This window comes from Aotus nancymaae, unplaced genomic scaffold, assembly GCF_030222135.1.
Source record: "Aotus nancymaae isolate 86718 unplaced genomic scaffold, 86718_ANA_hifiasm-v0.15.2.pri h1tg000002l, whole genome shotgun sequence".
Classification (NCBI taxonomy): domain Eukaryota; kingdom Metazoa; phylum Chordata; class Mammalia; order Primates; family Aotidae; genus Aotus; species Aotus nancymaae.
In genome coordinates, this window is record NW_026988413.1 from 42969209 (window position 1) to 42986167 (window position 16959).

General features: G+C 35.1%; 2 long non-coding RNA genes across 2 annotated transcripts in view; one reads left to right on the forward strand and one right to left on the reverse strand.

The window, feature by feature from the left end:
* LOC135274016 (uncharacterized) overlaps positions 1-16959 on the reverse strand; it is a 692063-nt gene that overhangs the window by 274468 nt on the left and 400636 nt on the right. The gene's annotated exons all lie outside the window — the stretch shown is intronic.
* Positions 7566-16959, forward strand: part of LOC135274017 (uncharacterized) — a 119875-nt gene continuing 110481 nt past the window's right edge. The window contains exon 1 of the long non-coding RNA XR_010341815.1: positions 7566-7709. This is a non-coding gene — a long non-coding RNA (uncharacterized LOC135274017). The remainder of the gene's footprint in view (positions 7710-16959) is intronic.

Genomic DNA, 16959 nt, shown 5'->3' on the forward strand with positions numbered 1-16959 from the left:
TTGAAAAATCTGTATTCATTTTTTGTTGCTGTGTAACAAATTACAACAAACTTGGTGGCTTAAAGCAATATCCATTTACTGTTCCATTTCTGTGAGTCAGAAGTCCAAGAGCAGCTTAGCTGGACTCATCACTTAGGAGGTCACACTCAAGGCATGAGCCAGACTGTGATTTTATCTGGAGGCTCTGGAAAATAATCCACTTCCTAGTTCACTCAGGATGTTGGCAAAATCCAGTTCCTTGCGGTTGCAGGACTGAAGTCCCATCTTCTTGCTGGCTGTAGTCTAGCGGTTGCTCTAGGGTCCTGGGCCGTTCCCCTGCTATGTAGCCCCCTGTGCTCTCAGAGCCAGCCACAGAGAATCTCCCTTGCATCAAATGATTCTCGTGCATCTAGTTTCTTTCCAGAAAGAGCCCACTCCCTTTTAAGGGCTGGTGTGATTACAACCACTAATTAAAATCTTCCTGTCTTAAGAACATCTTAATATTTTGGGACATAATTATTCTGAAAAATCCCTTCACATGAGCATCTAGGTTCGTTTCATTGGGTAACTGGGAGAAGGTGCATGTACCACAGGTGCAGACCATCCTAGGGGTTATTTTAGAATTCTATCCACCACAAAATCCTCATGCACACATCTCAGAAAGTTGGGGTTTTGTCAATGTTTCTAATCTTTGAGATTAGTATTAAATAAGAATACTCTTTTTTCTCATCATAACATGGCCCTTTGTGTTAAAAACAAAACTGAGGCTGGAGCAGGAACAATGGAAATCATTGTTTACATTCTCAAATTTCCTCCAAACTTTTGTAACTTTTCTTCACGTTTTTCTTAGTTGCTTTATCAGCTATCAATAATTGATGTCTCTTTTCCTTTTTCTAGTCTTTTCTCCCCTGGTTTAATTAGTAATCAAGCTTAATTGACCAAAATTCATATGGATAGCTCTTTATCACAAATAAGCATTAGGAAGAGACATTTTCAAACAAAATAAAGGTGTAGGATATCCTAATGAAGTTAGAGGTATGGTAGGCAGTGAGAAAGATTTATTCAGAAATTAGAATGACAAGTAGACTGCTCTTGGGAAGGAAAACTCAAGCATTCTTCTTAGTTTCAGAGAGGAGCTTTGGGTACCAGGTTTTGACAAAATTATAGTGTAATATTAGAGAAACATCCAAATAATGATTTTTCTCAAATCTAATTATTTTGACAAGCACTTAAAATAAAAGTTTAATTTTAATTTTTCAACTAGGTCATAACATGTACATTTTCTAGCTATGTTAGATGGTTTTGTGCCTTCAGTATAAAGTAACAGCAAGGACAAATCAAGAGTTCAATTCTTTAGTCTCTTTAACTTCATCACCTTTAACTCTTCAGTAAAAACTAAAATATTCAGCACAGTTTGACTCACCAGGAAGTCTATTCTTTTTACCTAACTTTAAATTGGTGAGTCAAAAATTAAATTCAGTTGTTTGCCAATGGTCTAATATTTGACATTTACTCTACCATGACAGATGTATAAAGCTATGCCCTATGTATGTGCCTGTGGACTTGAGTTCAAGTGAATCCAACAAATTATTTTATATGTTAATTTAAAAATATATGCCATATAAATTCTCACATGCCATAGTAAACCTAAAGCAATGTTTTGCTGCCAAAATTTAAACTCTTGAAGGTAGTCTCTTTTGATAGAATCTAGGACACAGTACCATTTGTTCTGCATCTTCCCTTTTAATTCAATGTCCACAGCAAAAACTTCAAAAAGGACACTTTCTCCTAGAATAGGTCATGTTCTGCAAAGCAAAGGAGAGCAAAACTCAAGTTTCAGTGATTTCTATGCAGAAACACAGATATGCAAAAGCAGTAGTGGAGTTGACCCGATTATTTTAAAGATTAAGAGAAGAAACTTGAGGCTGACAAACTAACTTTCTACAGTTTTCATTAAGGAACATGGACCTCAGGGTCAGATTTTCCAACCACTGTGACAGGGACCAGTTTACTTAAATTTAATCTGTAAAACCTCTTATGTATTAATGTTGTAAAATGAAATAAAAAATGAAAAATTCTTCACTGCAGTTTGTGGCACAGTGTAACTGCTAAATAAATATTACCATCCTTATGTTATCAGGAAAGAAATTGTCCTTAACAAATTGACACAAAGTTGCAGCATTTTGTGGGGCAGCTAAATTTAACTATATTGCTATATAGTGACCTCTAGTTTGTAAGCAGGTCAGCTGCCATTTTTCCTGAGTTTGTATTTTCACTTCAGAGTATACATGAACCTGCTGATAATTTACGTGCTGACCATTTGCTATGAGCTACAAAGTCAAGTCAATAATTCAATAGGGGAAAAGTGGACGTGCGAAGATTAATGTTGAAGTAGCTGTTTTAGTTTACCCATTTAATATGCTGGGAAGTGTGGACTGATCATCTCAATTAAGGAGTTTTAGTACTTCATCCTTAATTCTGTCCCAGTTTAGAACTTCAATCTCTAGTTCCCTTTATTCGTTTCCTAATGCTGCTATAATAAATTACTACAAATCAGATGGCTAAAACTACACAACTTTATTATCTTGCTGGGGTTTTTATTTGTTTTTTTTTTTCGTTGTTTTTGTTTTGAGACAGAGTCTCACTCTGTCTCCCAGGCTGGAGTGCAGTGGCACGATCTCAGCTCAGCCTCCTGAGTAGCTAGGATTACAAGCAAGTGCCACTACGCCCAGCTAATTTTTATATTTTTAGAAAAGACGAGGTTTCACCATGTTGGTCAGGCTAATCCCGAACTCCTGATCTTGTGATCCATCTGCCTCAGCCTCCCAAAGTGCTGGATTACAGGCGTGAGGCACTGCACCCGGCCTATCTTGCAGTTCTTAAAGTCAGCACTCTGATATGGCTCTCAGCAGGCTAAAATCAAGATGTTGGTAGGGCTGGCTTTTTCTGTTTTTGTTATTATAATATTAGAATTGCTTTCTTTCTATAAGCAAATATCAACAAACAGGGGTGGAGAAGTAGAGATGCTTGCTAAATGTTAGAAAAAGATAATATATCTAGACTAAGCATTTATTAAGATGGTTGTTCCTCTCTCAATGGACAAGGGCTCACCATCTTATCACTTCAGTGGAAGAAATTGATAACCATTTTTGTGCCTAAGAGTAACATAGTTGAACTATAATCATGATTTCTGAAGATTGCTATTTTTTCTTAATTGACAAAAAGATGATTCTCAAATCTATAACTTTCACATTAGACTCTCTTTTCAGCTATAGCTGAAGTTTACCTTCATTTTTGGACACTGCATGTTAAAGACATAAAATCAAGCTCACACAGCAGAGTATTAGTAGGAACATGAGGAGACTCAGAACAAAATTATATCTGGAGAAGTCGGAGGAATGTTGAATATTTAACCAAGAAAAAAAGCACTTAATGAGTCTGGAAAGCAAGAGGATGGAAGTAACTTTTAATTGATTCAATATAAACTTTATAGGTGTTTACTACGAGCCTGGGGTGTTGCCTTAGTTGTGAGAGCACTACAACACTTAAGACCCACCATCTTCTCTCTTGCAGAAATGGAGACGTAAGTAGATAATTTTGAAACAATATATTAAGACCTGATTTCAAGTTATGTTCATGATAGTTGCTTTGGAAGTTTACATTCAGGCTGTCATGAAGTTGCAAGATTCATTGGCTTAGTGTCATTATGATTTTATGATCTCTAACCTCAAAAGGATTTTTCCATCAGTTCTCTAAAACCCTGTTTTTACCTCTTTGGAAATGAATCATCTTTGATCCTTCCATCTCAGCATAATCTTTCCCATCAACATCTGAACATGTTCAAGTCCTACCCTTCTTAAAACAAAATCCTTCGTGAATTCATAATCCTCTAACTTGTTGTCATTCTTACTCCCCTCTACTTTACGCACTAAAGGCTCCAAAGCATACTCTACACTCCATGTCTCTTTTTTCACCTCTGATTCTCTCCTCAACCCATCACATTCTGTCTCCCAACCTCACTAGTTTTCACAAAAGATTAAACCATTACCAGACTCATTAATAATTATCTCACTGCAAGATTCCATGATTAAGTTTTAATTTTTATTGTAGTTCACTTCTTTGCAGTAGTTGACAAAATTATCTACTCCTTCCTTTATAAAAACAAAACACAACAAGAAAACTCTTTTCCCCTTTATTGATGACATCACCCTACATGGAGCTTCCCCCTACCTCAGTAGCAGAATCTTTTCTTAGTCTTGCTTTCCACGTCTTAAATTGGGTGTCCTGACCCCCTACTTTTCGCACTCTATAAATTATCCCAGAAAATGCCCATATATTGTTATATCTTTCATTATTATCTACATGTGGAAATTGCCAAATCCAAAGCTAATGCAAAGAAAAATTCTATGAGCTATAGACTCACATATCCCACTACCTATGATATTGCATAGATAACTTGAAATCAGTATGTCGAGATCTGAACTCATTATCTTCTTCCCACCTAATACCATATCTCCTCCTGTTCTCCCTAACTCAGTGAACAGGATGACCATCTACTCAGTAACTCAAGCCACAAACCTGACTATCATCTTTGAGGGCCCACTCTGTGGCTTGCTTGAGGCCATGCAAAGAACAGTCTCTCTACCTGTGCAGCACACATTACTGCCTTCCATTCCCATAACCTCATATATCCTCAGAGTGTCCTACTGATTGTCCTCCCAAGTATCTTCCTTCTCCTTGCATCCCATTACCACTGCCCTGGTATGCTTTCCCATCATTTTTTGGCTATGTCACAATGAATCACAACTGGCTAGTCTGCTTTTTTTGCACTCAACAAAATTTTCCACTGAAATGAGTTTGTTTCTAAAATATAAATATGATTATGTCCTCTTCTTAGTGATATTTCTTTTTAGTGGTTAGTGGTTCCCTATTTTCATAAAAATATAATCCGAAATCCATCGAGACCTACCTCTCTTTGTGTCTCTGGCCCCCAACTCACATATTCAGCCATCATGAACTATTATTAGTTCACCATATATTCTTTTCTCTGGACCCTTGAAATTTTCTTCCATTCCATCTGTCTGCAATGCTTTCATTTGCTTGGCTATTACTGCCTTCAAAGAGCTGAAAGGACACTCCCTGTGATTATCCTTATATTACTCCTATTAGACTCTGTGAGGGCAGGAAATTTGTCTGTCCTTTGCAGTATTGTGTCCCCAGTGTTTAGTATAGCTCATGGAATTTAATATATGTTCTGCATGTAGGTACATATATACCTACATGCAGAACATATACCTGTGTATGTATATGTAGACAGAGATATATATACCTACATAAGGAACATATATTAAAATCAGTGTGTGTATGTATATATATATATATATACTCCAGCTCAAAAAAATTAATTTGTATATAATAAAATATATATTAAATTTTAAATTATATAAATATAAATTTATTAAATATTTATATATTACATATTATATTTTATATATTTATAATATATTAAATATTATATATTTTTTAAATTAAAAAATATGAACCCAATAAGTGACAAAAAAATTGCAAGTTTATATTATGACAGACATTCACTGGCTTAATATAAGAGAATTGGATTCTCTTGAACAACTCAATTGTTCAATATTGGCATAAATAAATAAATAGATAAGAGCTAATGTATTCAATACTTTAACTGTTGCTACATACTTGAGGATCACCTGGGGGAACTAGGGACCTAGAGAAACTTCTTTCTTCTATGAATTAATCTTTCTAAGTTAAAAGGTTTACTAGATGAATGAATATATTTAAAAACTTTATAGTCTATCTTTAATTATAAATTATAAATATGTAATTATAAATTTCCAGAGGGTAACTGAAAATCAAATGGGCCCTGTGTAGTCATTAAACTTATGACACGGTTAGTAAGCACTTTGATGCAGAAAATATGTTTAAAACATTTTAAAACTGGTCCCTAGATCCCACAAATAAGAGAACATAGTAAGTTTGTCTTTCTGTGTCTAGCTTATTTCACTTAACATAATGACCTCCAGGCTAAGTTCTAAATTCTCAATGTTGAGAACATGTCTTTTTAAAATGTTTTTACAAGGTATAGATAAAAGTTAAGGTAGTCTCTGTCCCCTTGTAATAATAAAAATTGCTCAATTGCTTCCTAATATATATGTTAATAACGGAGATATTTTCATAAGGAAGACAATTGTGGGAATTCACTCAGGACGGTGGCAAAAATATTAAGGAAAAATATTAGATAAAATTATAGAATATAGTTTCAAACCCTTTTGGAAGGCCTAAGGGTTTTTACTGTAGTTCTTGGCTGAAGGCAGCCAGAGTCTCTTTGCAGGAACCAGAGAGATTAGGACACAAAGACAAAGGAATGTAAGTAGTTTACCTAACTAACTTGTTTATTCATTAACCTTTGATCATTCTGGACGGCTCTCTGGGAGATGGGGAGAGGTTGACCAGGGATATTACCCACTAATGGTGTTTGCTTTGGGCATGAAAACCTCTCCTTTAATCTATAACCTCTAGTGGTGTTGACTCAAGAGTTTTTGTCATTTAATGTGTACTGAATAAAGGCCAGGAATTCCAGCATGTGGGGGCGGCAGTTACAACTGTTTAGAGCACTCCCCAGGGTGCCTGTAAGCCACCCGCACACACTCAGTTCAACTGGCAAAGCATAATATCTGTGTGTCAGTGTACTTTATTCATCCATTGTTGAGTCAGAATCTGCAGGACAGACCCCTGCAGGTGGTGACCCTGACAGACAATTATAGGAGTCAGACCTGAAGGCAATATGTGAACATGCTCTGCATTATCCTTTTAAAAAAGGTTTTATGCATGTTTAGCAGCAACTACTGTAATTTACACTATATGGTTTCAAAAGAACCTTTGCAAATTTTCCTCTATATGATACTTTGTTAAGCAATTATTTGCTTGCATTAAAATGATCAGAAGATAATATAAGTTAACAACTAACTTGCAAAGATAAAAAAAGAGGTGGACAGCTAACAAAAATAAGATTTTCAGGTAGAAAATCTTATCTCTTCTTTCTCAGCAAGATATGGTACAGATCACCCCATTGTCACTGTGCAAAAAATTAACACATTAACTTAATTCTTTTTAAGCACAGAATGTTCTGTGCCTAAACAAGTGACTTGAGTCTTTTTATTCTAAAGAGTTAAAATGACATGCCTTTAGCAATTTTAAAGATTTAAATATATATAATCATTTGCAAAGGTAGAGATAATTTTTCACTAGTTCCAACTTTTTGTTCAATGAAAACGAGTGATCTTTGCTTTCAGAGAAGCAGTATCTTTGTGGGAATCAGCTGGGGGATAAATTATAGTACACCTTCTCACTGGTTCTGCAGGCAGAGATCTTAATTCTGATTCTGGCAGAGGGTAGGCCTAGAGATCCCCAGCAAAGGATGAAAGTATGCTGATGTTTACTTCTTCGATGTTGACACATAGAGAAGCAAGACAAAACTTGAATATTAACCCTAAAGGTCATCTAGAAGGCAAATTCAGGAATCAAACCAAAGTAAATGAATCAGAGAGCCAGCCAAAGAGTTAGAGATTCATGGGAAGGATCATAGTAAGACTTCTGAATTGTATCTATGCCTACACAGGTAGCATACTGTGGAAGGCTGCTATGGAGGATGAAGATGCAAAGAATGAAGAGAAGTAATCCCAAAACCTCAAGACCAACTAGAAGTAAGTATACAAAGATGAATTCAAGATGCCTGGCTTAAACAATGGTGCAGGTGATGAAGTCACAGTGGGACACAAAAAAATGAAGAGAAACAAATAAGGCAAGAGAAGGAAGTGAGTTTAGTTTGGTTAATTAAAATCTATGTTTTCTCTAAGACAGGCAGGTAAATTCCTAAGGGATGATAAAATTTTAGGAACAGTAGGGACAATAACAGATACTAAAATTGTTAAGAAAAGTAAGGTAGGCATAGCATACTAGAGTCTCAGTAGAGAAACCATGTGAAAAAAGTTTGTCCAATGCAGCAGAGATAATTAGAACTTTTCAGATTATAACAGGTCAACTAAATTGACATACGCTGATCTCTGGTGACTTATGAGAGCAGTGACAGGACAGTGATGAGTGGCAGTCAATCATATTGTGGTGAAGAGCAAAGGAGGAGTTGAAAAGTAGAGGCAAAGAGGGCACATTGTCCATTAAGATGATTGACAGGATAGAGGTGCCTTGGTAGCTTGAGATATTGACAAAATTAAGAACATATTTCTGAAGATAGGTAAAATTTCTGGTGCAGGTTTTATCTTAAAGCTCAAAAAAAAAAGAATAGGTAGAAAAAAATTCAAGTACAAGAATATGATTGGCAACTCTCAGAGAAGTGTAGAGATTGGTAACAAGAATCTAGCAAATGAGATTAGGATAGAGTAAGAATAGGAAAAGCTCCTGCCCTGGGACCAAAAAAATAAAACGTTATAGAAATATACATAAGTGTAGGATCAGCCTCTTATTCTTTACAACGATTTATCAGTAACAAAGAATATCTACGTTACATTGATTTAACTCTTTCATTGTTTATTTATTAACATAGTTAATAGTTAAGACATACTATGTTTTATTTCATTTTAAACAATGAAAATATTAATAGATGTATGATTTTATAATGGTTGCCATAGGTTAATTTTCCAAAATAAAAGCCATCCTGGAACCTTCGAAGTTGTTTAATCTCAATAGTTCAAGGTTTTTAGAAGAATTTACCAGCTATCACTTAAATATGGTTTTTTTTCTGTTAATGCAATAGAATTTTAAAATAAAGAGAAGAATAGCTTCACTTCCATAAAGATTGCAAAACCAATTTCCTCATTACTTATTGCCATTAAAAACTCTCATTCTCCTCTTTCTTAAATTAACATTTTTTCAATAAAAATACAGATAATGAGCAAGACTTTACTACCCACTACAAATATCAGGAAAACAACCTAATGCTGAACTCTACTTATGCTGCATGAATTTATTCAGCCCTGGCTGATTAACAGGTGGATTTTCTATATTCAGTGTTTGTTATGATATTCTGCTTGCTAAAATGCATAAGTATTTTACATGCCATTCAAACTAGAAATATAACCAAAAAGTGAAAATTCACTTAATTTATAGTTAATTAAAATTCCACACTAACACTTGCTTTCTCATTTTTAAGAGTAAACGAACATTTTAAAGTCTATATGGATTAAAATTAACATATTTCCCATACATATTTTACACATGTTTGTTTCATAAGAAAGCTCTTAAATATTACATAATCAGATTCTAGAAAATATTTTTAAAGCTTCTATTTGCCAGACACTTTACCTATTAGCTCATTTATTCTTTATAAAAAAAACCACCTAAGGGAGAGCCTATTACTATCTCCACTTTACAGATGAAAAAGTGAGAAAAGAAGTTAACTTCACCAAAGTTATACACAGCTACTGGATGGCAGGGGGAAGATTTGAAGGCAGGCTCTCTGGCTCCCAAGTTTAGCATCAGACCCACTGTGCTATTCTGTCTTCACTAGTTTAGACTAAGAGTGGAGGTTTCTGGCTTAAGTTATTCTCAAATGACATCAGAACAATATATTAACAATGGAATATTTAAATAATTAAACAATCTTGTCTACGTAATTTCAAACAACCTGTTTGAATTGAGCCAAATTACCATATACTCTGAAATTGTTTAGACAAGACTTCTTCTAGACCACAACCATTCAAGGAAAGCTTCCCATTTCAGTAATTTTGTGTACCTGTGAGAGTTGCATTCGCGCCTTCAAAACCTAAGGAATATCGTTTAATAGGTGAACCCACTAGACGAGTAAATTACCTTCCCTGTCCTCACGAGTATTTGAACAGAAAATCTAAAACTTAGTTCATTGTGTATCCACACCATAGTAACTCCTCTCTAGAAAGAAGCTTTTGAAACTCTCAAAGACTATCAACTTTCAATGGCACAATTTTTTTTATGTACTCAAAGAAAGATCCAAGCTCACTGTTGCCCTGGTAACCATGGACCCCAATGCAATGTATTCTTGAGGAGAAAGCCCAGTGCTCTGTGGCCTTTCCTTTAGCTCGGATAGCATTGCACTCTCTGAGCAAGTTGACTCTCCTTTACATGTGGTCTTCAGAACATGAGCAACCAAGGTTTCTAAGAATTCCCAACCCTATCTCAAGTCTGTATTAGTCCTGCACATGTGTACTATTATTCAATTTTCCAAGAGTCCTGAACAAGGTCACTGTTATTTAATCTTAACTCCAGCTGTTTAAGGAACATGATAAGAGCTGCCATATGTCTCTAGCTCTGAACCATTTGATTTGATTTTCCATGATTTTTTCTCTTATCTTCACCATTTATGGTCTAACATTCACAGCACTACCATCACTTCAACTAATACTATTTAATGCAAACAGAAATGTTATTAGGTTGGTGCAAAACAATTGCAGTTTTGCCATCAAAAGGAATGGCAAAAACCATAATTACTTTTGCACTATCTTAATATTTAAATTTATGCACTTGCCTGTAGTAATTTTTTCTGTTGTGAGAGACAACATAACTCATATTAATGGCATAAAACCTCTATATGCTCCTTTCTACATAGAGACAAAAAAAAAAAAAAAAAAAAAAGATGGGACTCAGGGCTAAAAAGCTGATGTTGAGCAAAGCATTTCACCAAATTTGAATACAGAAAAAGAGGTCAAAACTGAGCTTGAAGACTTGGGATTAAGGGTTCTGAGTTACTCTAATAAGAATAAATAAGGCTAGATAATGAGTTGGCAAAAAAAAGATTGCTTTTTTAAAAAAAATAGAAATGTCTGGTACTTAACTACAAGTTCCAAGCCCTGTGGTTTAAAACCCTTTCCACCTCTTCAAAATGTCAGTGTTAACTCTCTACAACTGAAAACCTCATCTAAAGAAGATATTTGAATATATGTCTGTAACATAAGGAAAGGGATGAATATCTTTCTGGGCGTGTCATGGAGCAAAAAAAGGAAAGCATATGTGAGATTTCAAATAACCCAGAACAGAGTAATCCAGTAAGAAAAAGATCTTGGAGCCAGAGATGTCTGAGAAAAAGATAAACAATCCTTTTGAGATTCAGGCACATTAAATTTGAATTTTAAATACCAGATCCTCTTGGAAGTTATCTAGGTGACCTCACAAAATTCTATGTTTATAGCATTACTGTCTCACTTGCTACAAATTCAAACTATACAAATACCTGTGTGTCCAATGGCAGTATGACAAACAGGTATATTGTACTTGTATTCATCAATTCTGATTGACTACATTCTTAAAAGAACATAGAGTCACATTATATAAGAATGAAAAATATAAAGTTATAGTAAATTTATTTTAAAATCCATCCTTATTTCTCTAGCCTTTAATATTACTTCTTTCTTTCATATGGAGTTCTGGAAATCAGAAACAAATAATTAATTCTAAGTTTTATAATTTTAGCTATTTTTAGACACATTAAACACATTCCTTCTGAAGACTCAGCTTAATTTGCATACATTTATGAATCATGTATTGAAAAGTAAAGCTTGGAATGATCGAAGCACTAGTAGTCCCATCCCCAAATTTTATATTATTTTCTTATTTCATTGTAGAAATACTCATTAGCTACATACTATATGTCAGGAAGATTATATACCACTGTAAAATAGATCCAGAATGGGTTATCACTACATATAACGAAGACAGAGATTACCTCCCTCTGATAATCTTGACCCTACCTGACTCCATCAAGATGGACCTCACACCTATCTCATGTTTTCACTGCACTTAATGTTGTCTTAGGTTTCTACAAAAATCTCTTTAAAAAAGAGTAATGCAAGTGTCTTAAACTCTATCTTTTCTACCCTCTCTGCTTAAAAACTATGATAAAGATCTAATACTTCTGTGTTTTATCTCTATGAATACATGCCCTTCTTATGGCCTTCATTTCATTTGGTTCCCAAAATTATTGAATTATTTTAGTACATACTTTCAGGTATCATTTCAAAACTGAACAGTGACAATAAAAAATAATTACATGTTTATATAAGAAAACCATTTTAAACTGTGGACTATTTTACTTTTAGACAAAGGAAAAAGTAAAACTCATTAATCATGTTCCATAGAAGGTTGTTATTACAGATGCCCCAATCAGTTGCCATAGTGGCAGAGACGTTTTCAAGGTTTTTGAAAATACCAATTACAAGATATAGTTGGATTACTTAAAAATGTTGTTTGGAACATTTTCAGAGGGCTGAATGCTTTTTCTGGTTCATATAACTACCGGAGGCAAGTACTTCCTTCAGTGGTCATCAGATGAGCACAATCCTGCCCATATGAACAGGGTGGTTCATGTGTATAGGCCTTCATTAAGACAGAAAAAAGTGTATCTTTTATAAAACTGAAATTACACTCATTTCTCTCCATCTGGAAATAGATAGCCTGTGCAAATGCCCTTTGCTTCTAGTCATTGTGTAAAAAAGTAACAAACCATTCCTTTATTATTTGCAAGGCCTGGAATATGCTAATATGAGTATGCCTTTTCTCCCCCCAATCTTATTCATCAAGATTGGTTTAAATAAAATTGCCTTTGCCTAAACTTGTTACTACAGTGGTCTCAGAAAAAGGAAAAAAAAAACAGGTTTTTACATTTTGACATATCAGTGGTGATAATTTGACTACTGTTTTTGACATATCAGTGGTGATAATTTGAAATAAAAGTTTCCCTCTTACATTTAGTGTTATCCATGGACACATAGTGGTGAATAACACACACTGGGGCCTATTGAAGGATATGGAGTGGGAGGAGGGAGAGTATCAGGGAAAATAATTAATAGGTACTAAGCTTAATACCTGGATGATGAAATCATCTATACAACAAATGCTCATGACATATTTACCTATATAACTTTTAAGTTCTGTGTACCCTAGAACTTAAAAGTTAAAAATATACAAAAATACTAGGTGGGTGTTGAACAACGAGAACATGTGGACTCAGGGAGAGGAGCATCACACACAAGGGACAGTTTGGGGGGTTAGGGGAGAGACAATGGGGGGCGGGGAGGGAGGGGAAGGTGGGGAGGGATAACAAGGGGAGAAATGCCAGATATAGTATGCACCAAAAGTAAAATAAATTAAAAATTTAAAAAAAATTTTTAAAGTTATCTTTTATAAACATGTTTTTGTTACCATTGTGGTAGACAGAATAATGGCCTTCAAAGATGAGCACATGATAATTCCAAGAATGGGTGAATATCCTATCTTACATGGCAAAAATGACTTTGCAGATGTAATTAAGATAAGAATTTTGATATTGAGGGATTATCTTAGACTAGTCCAATATAATCACAAGGATTTACATTAGAGGAAGGCGGATGATCAGAATCAGAGGAAGAGATGAGACAATAGGAAGCAGAAGTTGAGGTAATACCAGTACATGAGCCAGGAATGAGGGTGGCATTTACAAGAAAAGGTAAGAACACAGATTTTCCCTTAAAGCCCCAAATGGAACAAAGCCTCATCAATCTATTTTAGATTTCTTACCTCTAGACCTATAAGAGAACAACTTTGTTCATTTAAGCCATTAAGTATATAGTAATTTGTTGAAAACAGCCATAGAAAACTAACACAGCCATACTCATATATTCCATGCTCATGGTTAGGAAGAATCAATATCATGAAAATGGCCATACTGTCCAAAGTAATTTATAGATTCAATGCTACCCCCATCAAGCTACCATTGACCTTCTTCACAGAACTGGAAAAAAACTACTTTAAACTTCATATGGAACCCAAAAAAAGCCCCCATAGCCAAGACAATCCTAAGTAAAAAGAACAAAGCCAGAGGGATCACCCTACGTGATTTTAAACTATACTACAAGGCTACAGTAATCAAAACAGCATGGTACTGGTGCCAGAACAGAGATACAGACTAATGGAACAGAACAGAGGCCTCAGAAGCAACACCATACATCTACAACCATCTGATCTTTGACAAACCTGATGAAAACAAGCAATGCGGAAAGGATTCCCTGCTTAATAAATGGTGTTAGGAAAACTGACTAGCCATGTGCAGAAAACAGAAACTGGACCCCTTCCTTACACCTTACGCTAACATTAACTCCAGATGGATTAAAGATATAAACATAAGACCTAACACCTTAAAACCCTAGAAGAAAACCTAGGCAATACCATTCAGGACATAGGCATAGGCAAGGACTTCATGACTAAAACACCAAAAGCATTGGCAACAAAAGCCAAAACAGGTAAATGGGATCTAATTAAACTCCAGAGCTTAAGTACAGCAAAAGAAACAATCATTAGAGTGAACTGGCAACCAGTAGAATGGGAAAAATTTTTGCAATCTACCCATCTGACAAAGGGATAATATCTAGAATCTACAAAGAACTAAAACAGATTTACAAGAAAAAAAAAACAAAGAAACCCATTCAAAAGTGAGTGAAGGATATGAAGACACTTTTCAAAAGAAGACATTTATGAGGCCAACGAACATATGAAAAAAATGCTCATCATCACTGGTCATTAGAGAAATGTAAATCAAAACCACATTGAGATACCATCTCAAGCCAGTTAGAATGGTGATCATTAAAAAATCTGGGGACAGATGCTGGAGAGGATGTGGAGAAATAGGAATGCTTTTACACTGTTGGTGGGAGTATACATTAGTTCAACCATTGTGGAAGACAGTGTGGAGATTCCTCAAGGATCTAGAAACAGAAATTCCATTTGATCCAGCCATCCCATTACTGGGTATATACCCAAAAAATTATAAATTGTTCTATTATAAAGACACATGCACACGTATGTTCATTGTGGCACTGTTTACAATAGCAAAGACCTGGAACCAACCCAAATGCCCATCAATGATAGACTGGACAAGGAAAATGTGGCACATATATACCATGGAATACTATGCAGCCATAAAAAAGGATGAGTTCATGTCCTTTGTAGGGACATGGATGAATTTGGAAACCATCATTCTCAGCAAACTGACACAAGAACAGAAAACCAAACACCGCATGTCCTCACTCATAGGCTGGTGTTGAACAATGAGAACACATGGGCACAGGGAGGGGAACATCACACACTGGGGTCTGTTGGGGTGTGGGGGGCTAGGGGAGGGACAGGAGGGGACAGGGAGGTTGGGGAGGGATAACACTGGGAGAAATGCCTGATGTAGGTGATGGGGAGGATGGAGACAGCAAACCACCATGGCATGTGTGTACCTATGCAACAATCCTGCAAGATCTGCACATGTACCCCAGAACTTAAAGTACAATAAAAATAATAATAATAAATAAATAAAGGAATGAATTCTGCTGTCACATTTCTAGAAAAATATTATAGGTTAACATTTATGACAGAATAACTATTGACATCATAATGAATAAATTAGTTTTACCTAGCCTAATTTAATAAATCATCTGATCATCTGTATCAGTCACAGAAATACAAGTCCAGTCTGTACCATTTCTTTCCATTTTAAAGAACAAATAATAGTAAAGTAAGAATTTCTGATGGGCTATTCCTCTCCCCACATTTAGTAGTAAAAAAAGGTTTTCAATTGAAAGGAAGGAAAATTTTATGATTCATTGGGGAAAAAATTAAAGCATTTGTATGTGAACACTTATTTCTTTAGAATGAGTATAATAGCCTCTCATGAGCACAGTAAATGCATACATATATCTTTACAAAAGGAACCAAGATTGGTAGCCCTTTGAAAAAATTTGAATTTATTGCAGTGACAGTAAAATATTGCATAGGCTTGTAAGAGCTGTGATAATATTGCTTTACATATGTATGTTAAAGGGCTGTGAGCATGGACAGCATGAAGGGAGTCACAATCACAAGAGCAGACAGCATTTACCTCTCAAATGCTCTATGTCAATGAAAAAGAAAAGAGATTCTAACATCTTAAATGTGTGGAGATATTTTTTGGGACAGATTTGGAAAACACTAGAATGACGATACAAATGAAGGAAGATGCGATAATTCCTTGCCATTGGTAAGGGAATTAAAAAGTACTCTGTTAAGAGAAGCAATATATGTTTCTTAAAGTGAATAATAACTCTGAAATTGCATAGTCAAGCTGATAATAACCAGAACTGGTCACAGAGAGTAGGAAGAAAATCAGCAATACTTTGAAAGGCCTCTATATTTTTCTGATTTATAAAAATAAATGTAATTCAGTACTTCTATAACTATGTCTTTGGCAGCAGACATACCGTTGTCACACAGGGGAATGCTCTTATGTTTCTGCAAAAGGAGAATACATTCTTTCCCTAGTAACCAAAGGAAGAGTTGATCTTTAAGGTTCTTTCCTTGATTGACATTCTGTAATTCTGTTCTTTTAAGTTACCAGTTAAGAAAAGGGCATCTCATTTGAAATACATTACCTTGGCCAATCAACGAATTTGAGAGTGTAAGTTAAGAAAGGCTTGGCCATAAGTAGTCTTTTGTATTTCCCTTATAGAATGGTCCCTTTTTTGTCCCTAGTCCCTACTATAAGGAAATGCAGAGATAATCAAGACATTTGGAATAAACATGAAACTCATGGAAATCAACTTCTAGAGAAAGGGGAAAAATCTAAAACCTTAAATTAGTATATCACCATTACAGAAACTGTTTGCCACCCCAAGCAGAATTGCACATCAATTATTGGGAATTCTCTCTATTTACCTCAAAAAGTGCATATGCATGTGAAATACAGGAGTTGACCAAGCTGCTAAAGGTAGTTCTTTTTGTTTACACAGCACTTTCACCTATGAGATTTCAACAGATTCTCATAACTTCTTTTCTTTTCTTCTTTTCTTTTCTCTTCCTTCCTTCCTTCCTTCCTTCTTTCTACCATTTAACTTGTTTTAATGTTTCTTCACAAATGGTGAAAAATACTAAAGTGCAGTCAAGGAATAATCATAATGTCGTGGCCAACATTAT